This window comes from Chelonia mydas, chromosome 1 (assembly GCF_015237465.2).
Source record: "Chelonia mydas isolate rCheMyd1 chromosome 1, rCheMyd1.pri.v2, whole genome shotgun sequence".
Classification (NCBI taxonomy): domain Eukaryota; kingdom Metazoa; phylum Chordata; order Testudines; family Cheloniidae; genus Chelonia; species Chelonia mydas.
The window spans coordinates 227,543,843-227,559,453 of record NC_057849.1 but is presented as its reverse complement, the minus strand read 5'-3'; positions in this window follow the sequence as shown (position 1 = coordinate 227,559,453).

Here is a 15,611-nt window from a genome sequence, read left to right as displayed (position 1 = left end):
TTAGACAGTTGACAAGAAGGTGTGAGGATACTTAACATGGGGAAATAGATTCAATTTGTATAATGACCCAGCCACTCCCAGTCTCTATTCAAACCCAAGTTAATGGTATCTAGTTTGCATATTAATTCAAGCGCCGCAGTTTCTCGGTGGAGTCTATTTTTGAAGCTTTTCTGTTGCAGAATTGCCACCCTTAAGTCTTTTACTGAGTGGCCAGAGAGGTTGAAGTGTTCTCCTACCGGTTTTTGAATGTTATGGATTCATGAGGTCGGATTTGTGTCCATTTATTCTTTTGCGTAGAGACTGTCTGGTTTGGCCAGTGTACATGGCAGAGGGCATTGCTGGCACATAATGGCATATATTACATTGGTAAATGTGCAGGTGAATGAGCCCCTGATGGCGTAGCTCATGTTATTAGGTCCTATGATGGTGTCAGTTGAATAAATATGTGGACAGAGTGGGCATTGGGCTTTGTTGCAAGGATAGGCTCCTGAGTTAGTGTTTTTGGTGTGTGGTTGCTGGAGACTATTTGCTTCAGGTTTTGGGGGCGATCTGTAAGCAAGGACTGGCCTGTTTCCCAAGATCTGTGAGAGTAAGGGATCATTTCCCAAGATCTGTGAGAGTGAGGGATCATTTCTCAGGATAGGTTGTAGGTCTTCGATGATGCACTGGAGAGGTTTTAGTTGGGGGCTGAAGGTGATGGCTAGTGGTGTTCTGTTATTTTCTTTGTTGGGCCTGTCCTGTAGTAGGTGACTTCTGGGTACCCTTCTGGCTCTGTCAATCTGTTTCTTCACTTCAGCAGGTGGGTAGTGTAGTTTTAAGAACGCTTGATAGAGATCTTGTAGGTGTTTGTCTCTGTCTGAGGGGTTGGAGCAAATGCAGTTGTATCAGAGCTTGGCTGTAGACAATGGATTGTGTGGTGTGGTCTGGATGAAAGCTGGAGGCATGTAGGTAGGCATAGCAGTCAGTAGGTTTCTGGTATTGGGTGGTGTTTATGTGACCATCGCTTATTAGCACAGTAGTGTCCAGGAAGTGGATTTCTTGTGTGAACTGGTCTAGGCTGAGGTTGATGGTGGGATGGAAATTGTTGAAATCATGGTGGAATTCCTCAAGGGCTTCTTTTCCATGGGTCCAGATGAAGATGTCATCAATGTAGCGCAAGTAGAGTAGGGGCGTTAGGGGACGAGAGCTGAGGAAGCGTTGTTCTAAGTCAGCCATAAAAATGTTGGCATACTGCGGGGCCATGTGGGTACCCATAACAGTGCCGCTGATTTGAAGGTATACATTGTCCCCAAATGTGAAATAGTTATGGGTGAGGACAAAGTCACAAAGGTCAGCCACCAGGTTTGCCGTGACATTATTGGGGATACTGTTCCTGACGGCTTGTAATTCATCTTTGTGTGGAATGTTGGTGTAGAGGGCTTCTACATCCATAGTGGCCAGCATGGTGTTTTCTGGAAGATCACCGATGGATTGTAGTTTCCTCAGGAAGTCAGAGGTGTTTCGAAGATAGCTGGGAGTGCTGGTAGCATAGGGCCTGAGGAGAGAGTCCACATAGCCAGACAATCCTGTTAGGGTGCCAATGCCACTCAGTTGAAAAGGTCCCAACCAGCAGGGGACAGTGTGATAAATCTGATGCTGCTCAGAAAGGGGATAGTACCAGGGCTGTATCGGAGACAGGTAGGGTGACCAGACAGCAAATGTGAAAAATAGGGACAGTGGGTGGGGGGGTAATAGGAGCCTATATAAGAAAAAGACTGCAAAATCAGGACTGTCCCTATGAAATCAGGACATCTGGTCACCCTAGAGGCAGGTGGAGGTGGGTGGCTAGAGTTGTCTGGAAGGAAGGAGGTGGCCTGAGGCAGTGAAGAATGCTATTTTTGAGCTGTCCAGATTCTGGAGCATTAGCAAGTGAAGCACCTCTGATGCAGGCGTACATGTGATGGACCTGAGAGCTTACAGGACAGGACAGGGATCTCAACACAGGGGCTTCAGTTAGAAGCCTCTGAAATGGTTCTTTACAATTCAGAGAAGAAAAGGCTAAATTGCAACAGGAAGAAATTTTAAATAAATCCCACAAGAGGGAGTCTCCTGCCTCAAATCAATGACTGGGTAGGTTTGACAGTTGAAGTTTGTTCATCAGCCCAGCCTGCAAAAGCATTCCTTCAGAGCTATACCAGGTAACCGTAGTACACAGTCAGTCCAGTACAGGACTCAAGTATCGGGGTAGCCATGTTAGTCTGTATCCACAAAAACAACAAGGAGTCGGGTGGCATCTTAAAGACTAACAGATTTATTTGAGCATAAGCTTTTGTGGGTAAAAACCTCAGTTCTTCAGATGCATGGAGTGAAAGTTACAGATGTAGACATAAATATACTGACACATGAAGAGAAGGGAGTTACCTCACAAGTGGAGAACCAGTGCTGACAGGGCCAATTCGATCAGGGTGGATGTAGACCCCTCCCAACAATAGATGAGGAGGTGTCAATTCCAGGAGAGGCAAAGCTGCTTCTGTAATGAGCCAGCCACTCCCAGTCCCTCTTCAAGCCCAAATTAATGGTGTTAAATTTGCAAATGAATTTTAGTTCTGCTGTTTCTCTTTGAAGTGTTTCTGAAGTTTTTTTGTTCAAGTATAGCCACTTTCAAATCCTAGAACATCCTATAACAGATTTGAAATTTATTTGAGTATAAGCTTTCGTGGGCTAAAGCCCACTTCATCAGATGCATGCAGTGGAAAATACAGATATATAGATATCTATATAGATACACACACACACAGAGCATGAAAAAATAGGGGTTGCCATACCAACCCAGCATGAGAGTTGGTATGGCAACCCCCATTTTTTCATGGTCTGGTGAAAGTTCTGCTCAAGTGGTCTGCCAGACTGTTCTGATCACCTGGAAGGTGGGACGCTTTGAAGTGAATCGCATCGGTGATACAAAACTCACAAAGCTATATCGCCTCTTGGCAGAGACAATCCGATCAGGCCCCTCCCCTGTCTGTTGATGTAGAACATAAGTTACACCTAGCTGAGGACATAAAGAACAATAACCCGAAGAGGTTCTTTAAATACATTAGGAGCAAGAGAAAGATGAAGGAAAACATAGTTCCTCTACTTAGTGGGGAAGGAGAACTAATAATTGATGACATCAAGAAAGCTGAGGTTTTAAATGCCTATTTTGCATTAGTCTTCACTAAAAAGGTTAATGGTAACCAGATGTTCACACAAATAATATGAAGAAAGGGGAAGTAATACAAGCCAAAATAGGGAAAGAACAGATTAAAGAATATTTAGGTAAATTAGATATATTCAAGTTGGCAGGGCCCAATGAAATTCACCAGTAGCTACTTAAGAATTAGCTGAAGCAATTTCGGAACCACTAGCAATTACTGTATCTTTGAGAACTCCTGAAGGATGAGGGAGGTCCCAGAAGACTGGAGAAGGGCAAACATAGTGCCTGTCTTTAAAAAGGGGCACAAAGACCTGGGGAATTACAGATCAGTCAGCCTAACTTCGATACTTGGAAAGATACAGGAACAAATTACTAAACAATTATTTTGTAAGCACCTGGAAGATAATATGGTTATAAGGAATAGCCAATGTGGATTTGTCAAAAACAAATTATGCCAAACCAACCTAATTTATTTCCTTGACAGGATTACTAGCTTAGTGGCTGGGGGATTTTAGTAAAACAAGATGGGTAAAGTAAATATCTTTTATTAGATCAACTTCTGTTGATGGAAGAGAGACGACTTTGAGCTACACACCAGAGCTTTTCTTCACATCTGCCTTTTGACACAGTCCCACATGACATTCTGGTAAGCAAGCTAGGGAAATGCGGTCTACCTGAAGTTACTATAAGGTAACTGGTTGAAAGACCATACTCAAAGAGTAGTTAAAGAGTCACTGTCAAAGTAGGAGAACATATCTATTGGGGATCCATGGGGATCAGTCTGGGGCCACTACTATTTAATGTTTGCACTAATGACTTGGATAATGGAGTGGACAATATGCTTATAAAATGTGCAGATGACACCAAACTTTGAGGGGTTGCAAGAACTTTGGAGGACAGGATTAGAATTAAAAGTGATGTTGACAAATTAAAGAATTGGTCTGAATTCAGCAAGGTGAAATTCAATAAAGTAGTGCAAAGTACTTCACTTAGGAAGAAAAAAAATCAATGCACAACTACAAAATGGGAATAACTGGCTAGATGGTTATACTGCTGAAAAAGATCTAGGATTATAATGGATCACAGATTTAGTAAATGAGTTAATTTCTGTTACACAGCTGCAAAAAAGGTTAATATTATTCTGGGGTGTATTAACAGGAGTATTGTATGTAAGACACAGGAGGTAACTCCCATTACTTGGCACTTGTGATGCCTCAGCTGAAGTACTATGTCCAATTCTGGGTACCACACTTAGGAAAGATGGACAAATTGGAGAGAGTCCAGAGGAGAGCAAAAAAAAATTAAAGCTTAAAAAACTTGACCTGTGAAGAAAGGTTAAATAAACTGGGCATGTTTAGAATTTAGAAAAGATAACATAGATGAAGACTGTTATCAGGTCCCCCCAGAGTTAAGGGCTGTTATATAGAGGGCAGTGATCAGTTGTTCTTGTCATACCTTCCATGGACACGCAGAAGTAATGAGCTTATTCTGCAGCAAGGATGATTTAGGTTAAATATTAAGAAAAACTTTCTAACTACAAGGGTAGTTAAGCTCTGGAATAGACTTCCAAGGGATGGTGTGGAATCCCCATCATTTGAGGTTTTTAAGAATAGGTTGGAGAAACACCCGTCAGGGATGGGGTAGGTTTCTTGGTCATATCACAGCGCAAGAGGTTGGACTCAATGACTTCTCGAGATCCTTTGCAGGAAGACATTTCTATGATTCTATGAACATTTCTGCTATGTTGTCCATAAAAAAAGTAAATTATTTCACTTGATGTGGGGGAGGAAAGCCTGGCAGGTTAGATGAATGGCTCTTAACTGCCTCACATTTATATGGAGAGACCAGAGACCTTGAGTCTGTAGAACCCCCAGGTAGGCTCTCTAACCTCTAGAAGAAGCATCTGTAACCAGAATCAACGTGGGTTGTGGGGGTGACAAAGGTAACTCCCACATGTACATTGGCTGCGTCCATCCACAAGTCCAAGGAGGCTACTCCTGTGGGCACTCAAACTAGCATGTCAGGTTGATGAGGAATCAGGAGGTACACTGAGCTCACTCAGCGCTGCAACTTCCTGAGACAAAGCATGACATGCCAAACATATGTACATGAGGCCATGTAGCCCACAAGTCTGAGGCAGTTCCTTATGGTTATGGTTGGATGAGCCTTCAGATCTAATGAAATAGCTAACAGTTTAGAATCTGGTTTGTGGGAGGAAAGCCCAGCCTACTGTGGAATCCAGGACTGTCCCTATAATCTCTATCCTCTGAACAGGGGAGAAGACTGACTTGTCCTTATTGATCAGCAGCCCCAAAACTCTGAAGAGGGACTGGATCTTGGCCACATTGAATTCTACCTGGACCGACCCTTCACCAAACAGTCTTCCAGGTATGGAAACACATACTCCTAATCTCTTTAGGAACATAGTCACCACTGTCATGAATTTTGTAAATAATGCATGGATAGGCCAAAGGGCAGAACTGTAAACTGATAATGGGATTCACTGACTATAAATCTGAGGAATCCCCTGTGGCTTTGACAGATAGCTGTAGCTCACAAAAGCTTATGCTCAAATACATTTGTTAGTCTCTAAGGTGCCACAAGTACTCCTTTTCTTTTTGCGGATACAGACTAACACAGCTGCTACTCTGAAATATGAAAATAAGTGTCCTTTAAGTCAAGGACAGCATACCAGTCACCAGGAACTAGGGAGGCGATTTGGTCAGGATGACCATAGAAAATGTTATTTTCTTTATCTATTTGTTTAGCTCTCATGAGCCTAATATGGGGTTGAGACCTCCTTTTGCCTTTGGAATAGGGAGTAGTGTGCATAGAACCCTTTTCCTATGGGTAAAGGAGGGACCTCCTCAATAGCTCCCAACTGGGAGATGCAGCCTCTTGTCCTAAGGACAAACTCCTTGTCAGAGTGGTCCCTGAAAAGGATGGGGAAGGGTGGTAGAAAGGAGGGATAGAAAAACTAAGGGTATATCGCAACTCCACAATGCTTAGGACCCACTGATCTGTGTGAATATGGGTCCAAGCAGGTAGAGAGTAGGATAACTTGTTGGAAAAATCAGGGATAGGAGAAGCTGGCATAAGGCAAACTGGTAAGCTATCCTTTGCAAGGCTGTCAAAAAGACTGCTTAGAATTTCCAGGCTATCTAGATGAGCTTGCTAAAGACCAAAAGTAAGGAGGTCGTAATTTCCTCCTGTGACACTTCCCCTTCCTTCTAGATTGATCAGGATTCCTAGGCGTAAACGAATCATAATGGTGGAATGATTGAAGGCGGAATTGCATCTTTTTAGGGAGCAGAGTATAAATCCTTAAAGACTTCAATGTAGCCCTGGAGTCCTTGAGACTGTGAAGCTGATCAATCTGCTAGGAAAAGAAGGTTGATCCCTCAAATGGGAGATCCTGATAGTCTGTTGGACCTCCTCTGGCAGACCCAGTGATGGAAGCTATGAATATCTGTGAGTTGAGATCGCAGATGTCATGGCCCTGGCTGCAGAATCTGCCCCATCCAATGAAGCCTGGAGACACATCCTAGCTACCAGCTTTCCCTCTTCCACTACTGGCTGAAAGTCTTGCCTGTCATCCTCTGGTAACTTGTCCACCAACTTAACATGGTCCCAGAGGGAGAAATCATATCTATCCAGCAAGGCTTGTTGGTTCAGGGTATGAAATTGTAGTCCAATTTTTCAACTTTGAGGTAGAAGCATGCTGTAAAAATGCTCAAATCCCATGAGGAGACATGGTACCTCCACTCAGTCCTTTTGGCTGTTGGTGGCAGAAAAGTTGTTTGCCACAAAACCCTTGTGGGTTCCAGAATGTCTTCATTTATGGAGAGAGCTACTCAGGAGGGCCCTGATGATAAATATCCACCAATCTATGTGAGCTCTCCTGAACTACCTCCACCTGTATGTCCAGGGAGGAAGCAACTCTCTTCAACAGGTTCTGATAGGCCCTGTAATCATTCTGTAGAAGTGAGGACACTCCAGTCATCACAGTCTTATGGGTAGGGCCTTAGCAAATTCACAGCTGTGAAAAACGCATCATGGATGCTGAAATCTTATCTCCCCCATGAAATCTGGCAGCTAGCTGGAGGCTCCTACCCACCGCAGGGCTCCAGCTGCTAATCCTGGCCAGGGATAGGGAAGAGACAAAACTTCTTCCCCTGCAGGGGCTGCACCCAGGGCAGGTCAGACCCACCTCTGGGAACCTCTGGCAGCTCCAGCCATCACCATCCAATGCCAGGAGACTGTGGCTCCAGCCGTTAGCCCTTCGTGCCAGGAGGCTGCTAGGAAACCAGACATATGGTAACCCACCCCCCATGCTCTGCGACCCTCACTTCTGCGCTGCTGCTGGCGGTGGCACTGGGTTTAGAGCTGAATGCCTGGCCAGCAGCCTTCCTCTCTGGCTGCCCAGCTATGAAGGAAGCACCACTGCCAGGAGCAGGGCAGAAGTAAGGATGGCATTCCCACAACCCTCCTACAAAGGCCTTGCAACCCTCCCACCCTGACCGCCTTTGGTTCAGTACCCCCAAAATTACAACATTGTGACATTTCAGATGTATGCATCTGAAAATGTGAAACTGACTCATTTTAAAACCTCCTGGCCGTGAAATTAACCAAAATGGACTGTGAATTTGGTAGGGCCCTACTTATGGGTGATGAAGATGAGAAACGGAGAGGAGGTTGAGGTGGAGCTTCCTATAACTCCAAGGGAGGTTCTGCTGAAGCAGTTTACTCCTGCTCAGTACCCAACTCACAAGCTTCTTCATGCAAACTTTCCTAGCATCTACTTGGGGATCTGGAGGGAGAAAGGTATAGGGAAGATCTGATGGTGGGAGGAAAACCTCATGGGCTGCAAATTGTCCACTTTTAGGGCATTGGACCTCAACCTCTTCCAGATCAAGGATCCGTGACCCTTGAGCAACATGGAACCTCTGCCAGATACCAAGAGCGAAAACCCCTTGGTGATGGAGAGTAATGCTTCTTATCTCAGGACTGAGGCACATATGACCTAATCTCGGATTCCAAAGATGAGTCCAAGTCACTGACCAGGGGCGCATGGTACCCCTCTGTGCCAAGGAACGCTACCAAGACTCTGAAGATGATGGTAGCAAGGGAAGCATACTGGGCTTGCCTCTGAACAGCACCAGACAAGGAGATGCAGGAGGGTCTGAAACTGCCCACAGTACTGGAAACTGATTTCTACCTGCAGGCAGGTCTAATGCAGACTGAGGGTTTGCGGTACCAGGTGAGATGTCCCCTGTAGTGCTGGAGAGGCCAGAACTAAGCAGCATAGGAGGTCTTGCATTGCAGCATATGCCTCAGACATCACTGGTACCGAGAGTTTCCCTTGATGTTGCTGCTGTTGCATCAAAGCGGTCAGTATGGCAGAATGCATCGGTTCAATTGCAGTGATCAGTCTCAATGGCCCAGGCACCAGATGCCACTGAGATGAGATGAGATGCCATTGGCACTGAACTGCCTCTTTTCTAAGGGTACTCTATGCTGCTTCCTAGTCTGTTTACTGGTTGATGGTATTGGGATCCTTGATCTCTTGGGAGAGGAGTCCTTTGAAGCACCCTGCCAATGTTTTTTCCTCAGTACTGGAGAAGCAGAGCAGCACCAAGACTCAGTAATGTGTGGAGGGGCACCTCTGACTAAAACAGAAATGCTCAGGGCCTGCCCTGAACAGGAAGGCTTTGGAGGTGGACACAGGGCTGCTTCTATCAGAAGGTGATGGAGCTTTATCTCCCTATCTTTTAGTTTGGGGACTAAAGTCACTACAGATCTGACACCTGTCCCAGAAATGACCCTCACCAAGGCACTTTTGACATAGAGAATGAGGGTCACTCACCAGCACAAATTTTCTGCATCATATGCAAAACTGAAAGCTCAAAGACAGAAGCATTCCCAATTACCAGGTATGGGCACCTAGAACAAGTGGGAATCAACACTCCACTAACTACTGAAAACAACTAAGGAATTAACTTACACTAAGCTAACTCTGAATAAGTACAAAACTATATACAAGAGGAAAAACAATTTAACTGAAAGGGAAAACTTGCTGAAGCAAGCGAACATGCTCCGACTGCCAAACATGGGCAGTAAGAAGAAAATGAGTGGGGTCAGGGGAGACTCCTCCCTTTATACCATTGTGTAGGAGCACGGAGCAGCAGAAGGTGCATCCTCCAATGGATACTGCTAAGGGAAAAATCTCCAAATCTGGTGCACTGGGTGCTCATGCACCTGAGATTGAATGGAAGAAGAATCAAAATTTGCCATCAGGAAAACCAAAATATTTAGTTTTGGGTTAGTTCCATCGTAACCTAAATGTTTTGGATTTTTTATACTGACTCACCATGTTTGGTTTCAAGTCAATTCAACATTAAACTGTACAATGGGGATAATGATACTGACTGCCTTTTAAAGCATTTTGAAATCTATGGATGAAAAGTGCTATTGAAGAGCTAGGTATTGTTTTCCTATGGTGTTGTATTGCCTCAGGGGAGTTGTTGTTTGGCATCTCATGCCCCAAGTCTTTCCTATAAGATAGGCTTCCTGGCCAGACTACATTTTCCATTATGAAATGTGGTCTCCCTCTGACCAACCTAGGCGCTGCATTCAAGTACCCAAACTACAACTCCCATCAGACAATGCAGCACCATAAGGAGATGCAGTTTAATGTTGAACTGGTCAGTTTTGGGTCAATTCAACACACTGAAGTATGTTAAAATATCTAAATGTTTCATTTCAGTAGAAAATGCCAATGCAGGAGGCGCTGGGGGGATGGATGAAGGAGCAGGGATGCAGCGTGCTCAGGGGAGGGGGCAGGAAGTGTCGGGGCTGGGATTGGGGCAGGGGTGGGAATGAGACGTTTAATCATTTCTGAATCAAAATGTTTTAGAACTTTTCATTCCCTGAAAATTTTGATATTTCTACTTTTTGTCCCAGTTTAGGTCAGAAACAAATGTCAAAATATCAGAATTTCCCATCTAACAGAAATTCTGATCATAGTTCAGATGTATGTAGGATAAACTCTGTACTGGCAGCATTTGTGCTCACAAAGAGGAGGCTGTGGAGTATTCTCCTTGTTACAAAACAAAAGTATTTGGTGCAATCTCATCCATTCCAATGGCAAAATTTGCTCTTTAGAAGCAATTTTATGAGCCTCAGATATAACTCATCTATCTTAGGTACTTCTTTGTCCCCCCATTACCATAGTATCTGAGCTCCTCACAATCTTTAATGCATTTATTAATTTATTTATATTCACAACATCCCTGTGAGGTAAGGCAGTTCTATTATCTCCATTTCACAGATAAGGAACTGAAGTACTGAGGGCCAAATACAAGTCTTATGAGTGGAAGTTTTCCCATATTTTTCACTGAAACTCCCATGCAATGGGATTTAGATCAGCCCCAGAGAAACTAAGGGTGCCTCAAAATGTGGTCCTATGTGGCTTCCTCAAGGTCTTACATGAAGTCTGTGGCAGAGCAGTGAATTGTACCTGGATCTCCAGAGTCCAAGGCTAGTGCCCTAACCACTGGACCATCCTTCCTCTTCTCTAGCAGGAGTGAGATATTGATTCTGAGCCTGGAGATTATTTTTGAAAAGTTGATAAAGATCTGTTTAGCCATAGGACACCTACCCAGGCACCAGTTCTGAAGTTTCAGCTACTTTTAAATATTTGGATAAGTCAGGTTTTTTTAAATAAAATTTCAAGGTTGACATTGACAGTTGTTACTGAAGATGCCTCACATTTATTGAATTAAATTTAGTATACAGGTAATGTAGTTACATGCATAAACATAACATGCAGAACAACATTCTTTTCTCACTATAATGTGCAATACTTCTAGGGTGACCAGACAGCAAGTGTGAAAAATCGGGATGGGAGGTAATAGGTGCGTATATAAGAAAGCCCCAAATATCAGGACTGTCCTATAAAATCAGGACATCTGGTCACCCTAAATACATCCAATTAACACATGCACATCTTGATATGTTATAACAAGTGTTGCCCTTTTGGAGGTATGTCAGTTAAAGAGATCTAGCTTAGTGTGCGCTATTGGTCCTAAATAGACAGGTGTGAAGGAGACCATTTTGGTTGGAGCAGGGAAGGGCAGGTGGGTCCACCTTGATGAGGATACACTGACCCAAAATCGCCACTGTTCAATCTTGTAACCGCCCCTGCAGCTGTTATTCCAGCTAACTACAGCATGCTAGTGGGTTAGGAGGTGGCTGCCACTACTCCCAACGCAAAGTCCAGTTATTTGGGCATTGTGCAGGGAATGAGATAAATTAATCATTAATATAATTTATAACATATAATTGCAAAATATGTATTATTCAAATGACTTAGTTACCAGTGTAGTAAAGCTATAAATGCACGTTACGCATATGCCTTAGCCATGAGCAAAGAGCAGCCTTATGTTCAGCATCGCATCAGACTGAATAAAATAATCCATATAGCAAAGCATCAATATGATCTTTCTTGCAGCCTTCATAGCAGTAGTTACTGACGAAGCCAGCTCTAATAGAACTTGGTCCATGCACATGATTATTTTTGTTAACCCAGCCTTTCTGCACCTGTACAAGCAGACAGTATTGCTAGACCTGTTACAGATTAACCCCATCCTGACATCTTCATACACATTTTCCACTGAAGTCTATAGAAGTTTTGCCTGAAGAACTGAATTGGGTCAGTTATGTTCCAAGGTAGTATTAGCAGATTCATAATGTACCATTTCTGAAAACTACAGCACTTATGTTGCACACAGTTTAATGCAGGGATTCTCACAACAAAATTTTTGGTGGCTTTAAAGTGGGGCCACCAACTCTTGCTGGTGGCTGTGCTGACACTTTTTCCTAAAATACTTAATTAACTTTAGGAAAAACAAATATATATGCACATACACATGTCCAAATCATTGTAATTTATTGAATCTTTTTGCAGACCCAATAATAAAAATAATGTACAGTTGTCGCTCTTCTTTACAGGACCTAAACAGAATAGAAACACAAATAAGGTGCTCTGCAGGTTCTTGTCTTTTTTGTTGTTGCTTCTTTCCCTTTTTTTGGTTGCTTTTTTAAAAAGACTTGCTAGCTAGTAAATCTGCTGCTGTGAAAAGTGATATTAAACATACAAATATCACTTTTCACAGCAGCAGACTTACTCAGTCCTGGCAAGCCCGGGGACAAATTAAGCCTTGGATGGGGAGGTCGGGAAGTGGGGGATGGAGGGGGGAATGCATGACAGGACAGCAGAGGCCAGGGGCAATGGGGGTTGAGCCCCGCGGCCAGAGCCTGCTGCCCACCATCCCAAGGCTGGAGCCCAAGCCTACATCCCCAGGAAGGTGGGGAACTCACTAGCTGCCTCCTCCTCCAGCATTTGTATCTCCAGAGGGGGACAGGGTCCAACTCCTGCTGGTGGCCCTCAGGGAGGGACCACTGCTTTGCCCCCCACCCATCACTGCCCAGGGGGCTGCAAGAAAAGTCCTTGGTGGCCATATTTGAGAAATGCTAGTTTAATGCATTAGTTACTGAATTTTAGTGCAATTCATTTAAAACATTTGGTGCTAAATTCTGCGCTGACTTATGATTGGTGCATCCCCATTAGATATCCAGGAATTTAGTCCAGAGTCTATTTTAGCTAAAACAAACTTGAGGGTCTAACAAACCTGTGTGAAGCAGAACAGAGCAGAAAACAAGGATGTAAAGACAGAGTGAGATACAAAAAAAAATGGCAAAAATCCATCCTACCAGATAAAGCTACTTGAGTCAGTAGCACACACGAGGTGTTGACTCAAGGGCAGCCAATTCAAACACTGGGAAGTTCAAGAATGGAGATGGAACTGAATCACTGAACTAAGGAATGGGGGAGGGGGCGGGGAGCAAATTAAAGCAAGACAAAGATGTCTTCCAGCCTACCCTTCCCATTACTTATCACCACAGCCTTCATTCTGGACACTAGACATTTTAATCTAGTTATCCAAAAACCCCGAAGTGAAGCTAACATGGTTTAAACATAACAATAAGCACAGCACGCTTCCACTCCTGCATCCCCACTCCCCTGTTTATTGCCATTCATTGTAGTGTTACAATTTAAGGCCCTGAGTCTGAAAACTGTTCCACACAAGCAGCCTTATGCCCAGATAGAACCCTACTGAAGTCAATGAGGCTCTGCATAGGCAGAGAGGACTAGTCACACACAACAGCTCACAGGATCAGGGCCTAAATTAGACTGTAAGCTTCTCAGGGACAGGACTTGTAATGTCTAGTTTGTGAGTAAAGCATCGTGCATTCTTGTGGTGCTGTATAATTATCAGTAACCTCTTGGAATTAAAGTATTTCAAATTTGCATCATTCCAGCAGCAACACTCACCACAATTGTTAATCTTACTGATAATCTCAAGGAGTAAGGCCAGGAACAGAGGGCTTTATCCCAAGAGGTGCTGAACACTTGCACAGTGGCTGAATTCCCCTTTCACCACTACGAGCAGCCCTTCCAGTTCAAGGTTGGAGCAGACTTGTAGTACAGCTTACAGAAACTTATACTGGCACCTGGGCTGCAGCTGTTCTATGGATAAAGAATACTTGACCCGCAGGGAGGGAAGAGGGCAATGACTCCTGCTCTCGTGCATAGTAACGCAAGTAAAGAGATATGCCTATATGGCATAGATGTAATGATTACTTTTAAGTACAAGTACTGTCTGCTTTGTGAATTTTACATACTTTTGAAAATTTCACTAATTTAGTGTAGAATCAGAATTCACATGGCAAATTGTAAAGTGTGCTAACAATATACACTGGTTTCTACTTCATTGTCAATGTAATTTCAGGTTTATTTGATGAATTGCAACTGAAAAATCCAACAGTCCACAGCATCGAGGACTGAAATTAATGTGAGTGGTTTTCCATCATGTTTATGACCTCACAGGTAAGAAGAGTCACAAAATACAGTTTCTCTCTACATTTGAGATTATGTAAAAATATACCACATAAGTAGTGAGTGATCGTAACCAATTGAGGAACTGGACCACCTGATATATCAACAACACAAGGAGCAGTAAGATAAGAAAATCTTAATTCTATCAGTAGTATTGTAGAGACAAAAAGATTCATCATAAATTTTTTCATCTTTTAATATTTTTGGATAAAAATTTTTAAAAAGAGATCGTTTCAACAAATTTCACTCCAAAAGTCATTGACTGGTAGAACCTTAGAGAGATAGCATAGTACATAATGTAGAATTTCTCAAAAAATAATAGTTTTCATGACATTTTATGTTAAAAACTGTCAAGGTTTTTGTTTGTTTTGGGGAGCTGATATGGGAGAGAAGGATTTAAACATTTCCCTCCAGGTTTTGATTTGCAGTGCAAAAACTGCAGTATTAATACCTGAAAATGATGACAATTTAGCAGGATAATGTAATTTCAATTTCAAGCAGAGTGAAATGCAAGAGGCAGCCAGCCAGTATACATAGTGAAAAATGCATTTGCAATAATTTTTTAGATCAGTTAAACTAAAATGTTACAATTAGCAAGAAATTCATTTTATTAATTTTTCAAGAAAAATAAGTGTGTGAGAGTTGGCAGTGTTCATTCCAAATAGGAGATATTGCTGTGTATACAATACGGTAGTAATGTTTTAATTTAGTGCTATCAGTGAAAGTTTTTAAATGGAGTTATTTTTAAACGGCAACAATCTTTGTGAACTCTTCCTGTTGCTTCTTATTGAACATTACCTCTTGGGCTATTCTTGCTTTTATCATTGGTAGATGCTATACAAGAAAAAGAAAGGTCAGCTTCCTCAGCACAACATGAATTTTTTTTTAAATTTGGAGTGAATTTAGTGCTTGTAAAGGATGCTGCTAGATTGTCAGTTTTAGAAAAGGAAATCCTCTTTGGACAAGCAGCACACCACTGGAAATAGCAGTGGAAGCTTCTCAGATTATCTACCAAACCCTAGACATAGAAAATTAACTACACGCTTGCCCTATGATGGGATTTCTCTACATCCGTTCAATTTTTGGTCTCATTACTGAGCTGTCGACAAGATTGCCAGTCAGTACCTATTGCAGTGGGGACATCTGTTCTCTAGAAGCAGATCGGAGGACACCAGATTAAATTCACACAGGGCAAAAATACCATATTATGTGACAGCATCCAGCCTATCCAATATGGGAAGCTGTAAACCCACCTGGCACTTTATGTGAAAGCTCAGAGAAAGCAGTATTTGCCACTGTTTGCCACCACCACCTTTGTATTAAATACCCAGAAGGCTTCACTTGCTACAGTGGCACTGTTGCCTCTAACTCAGCGGTTTTCAAACTGTGGGTCGGCACTGCAAGTGGGTCATGACCTCATTTTAATGGGGTTGCTAAAACCAGTGTTAGAAATGCTGGGGCCCAAGGCTGAAGACAAAG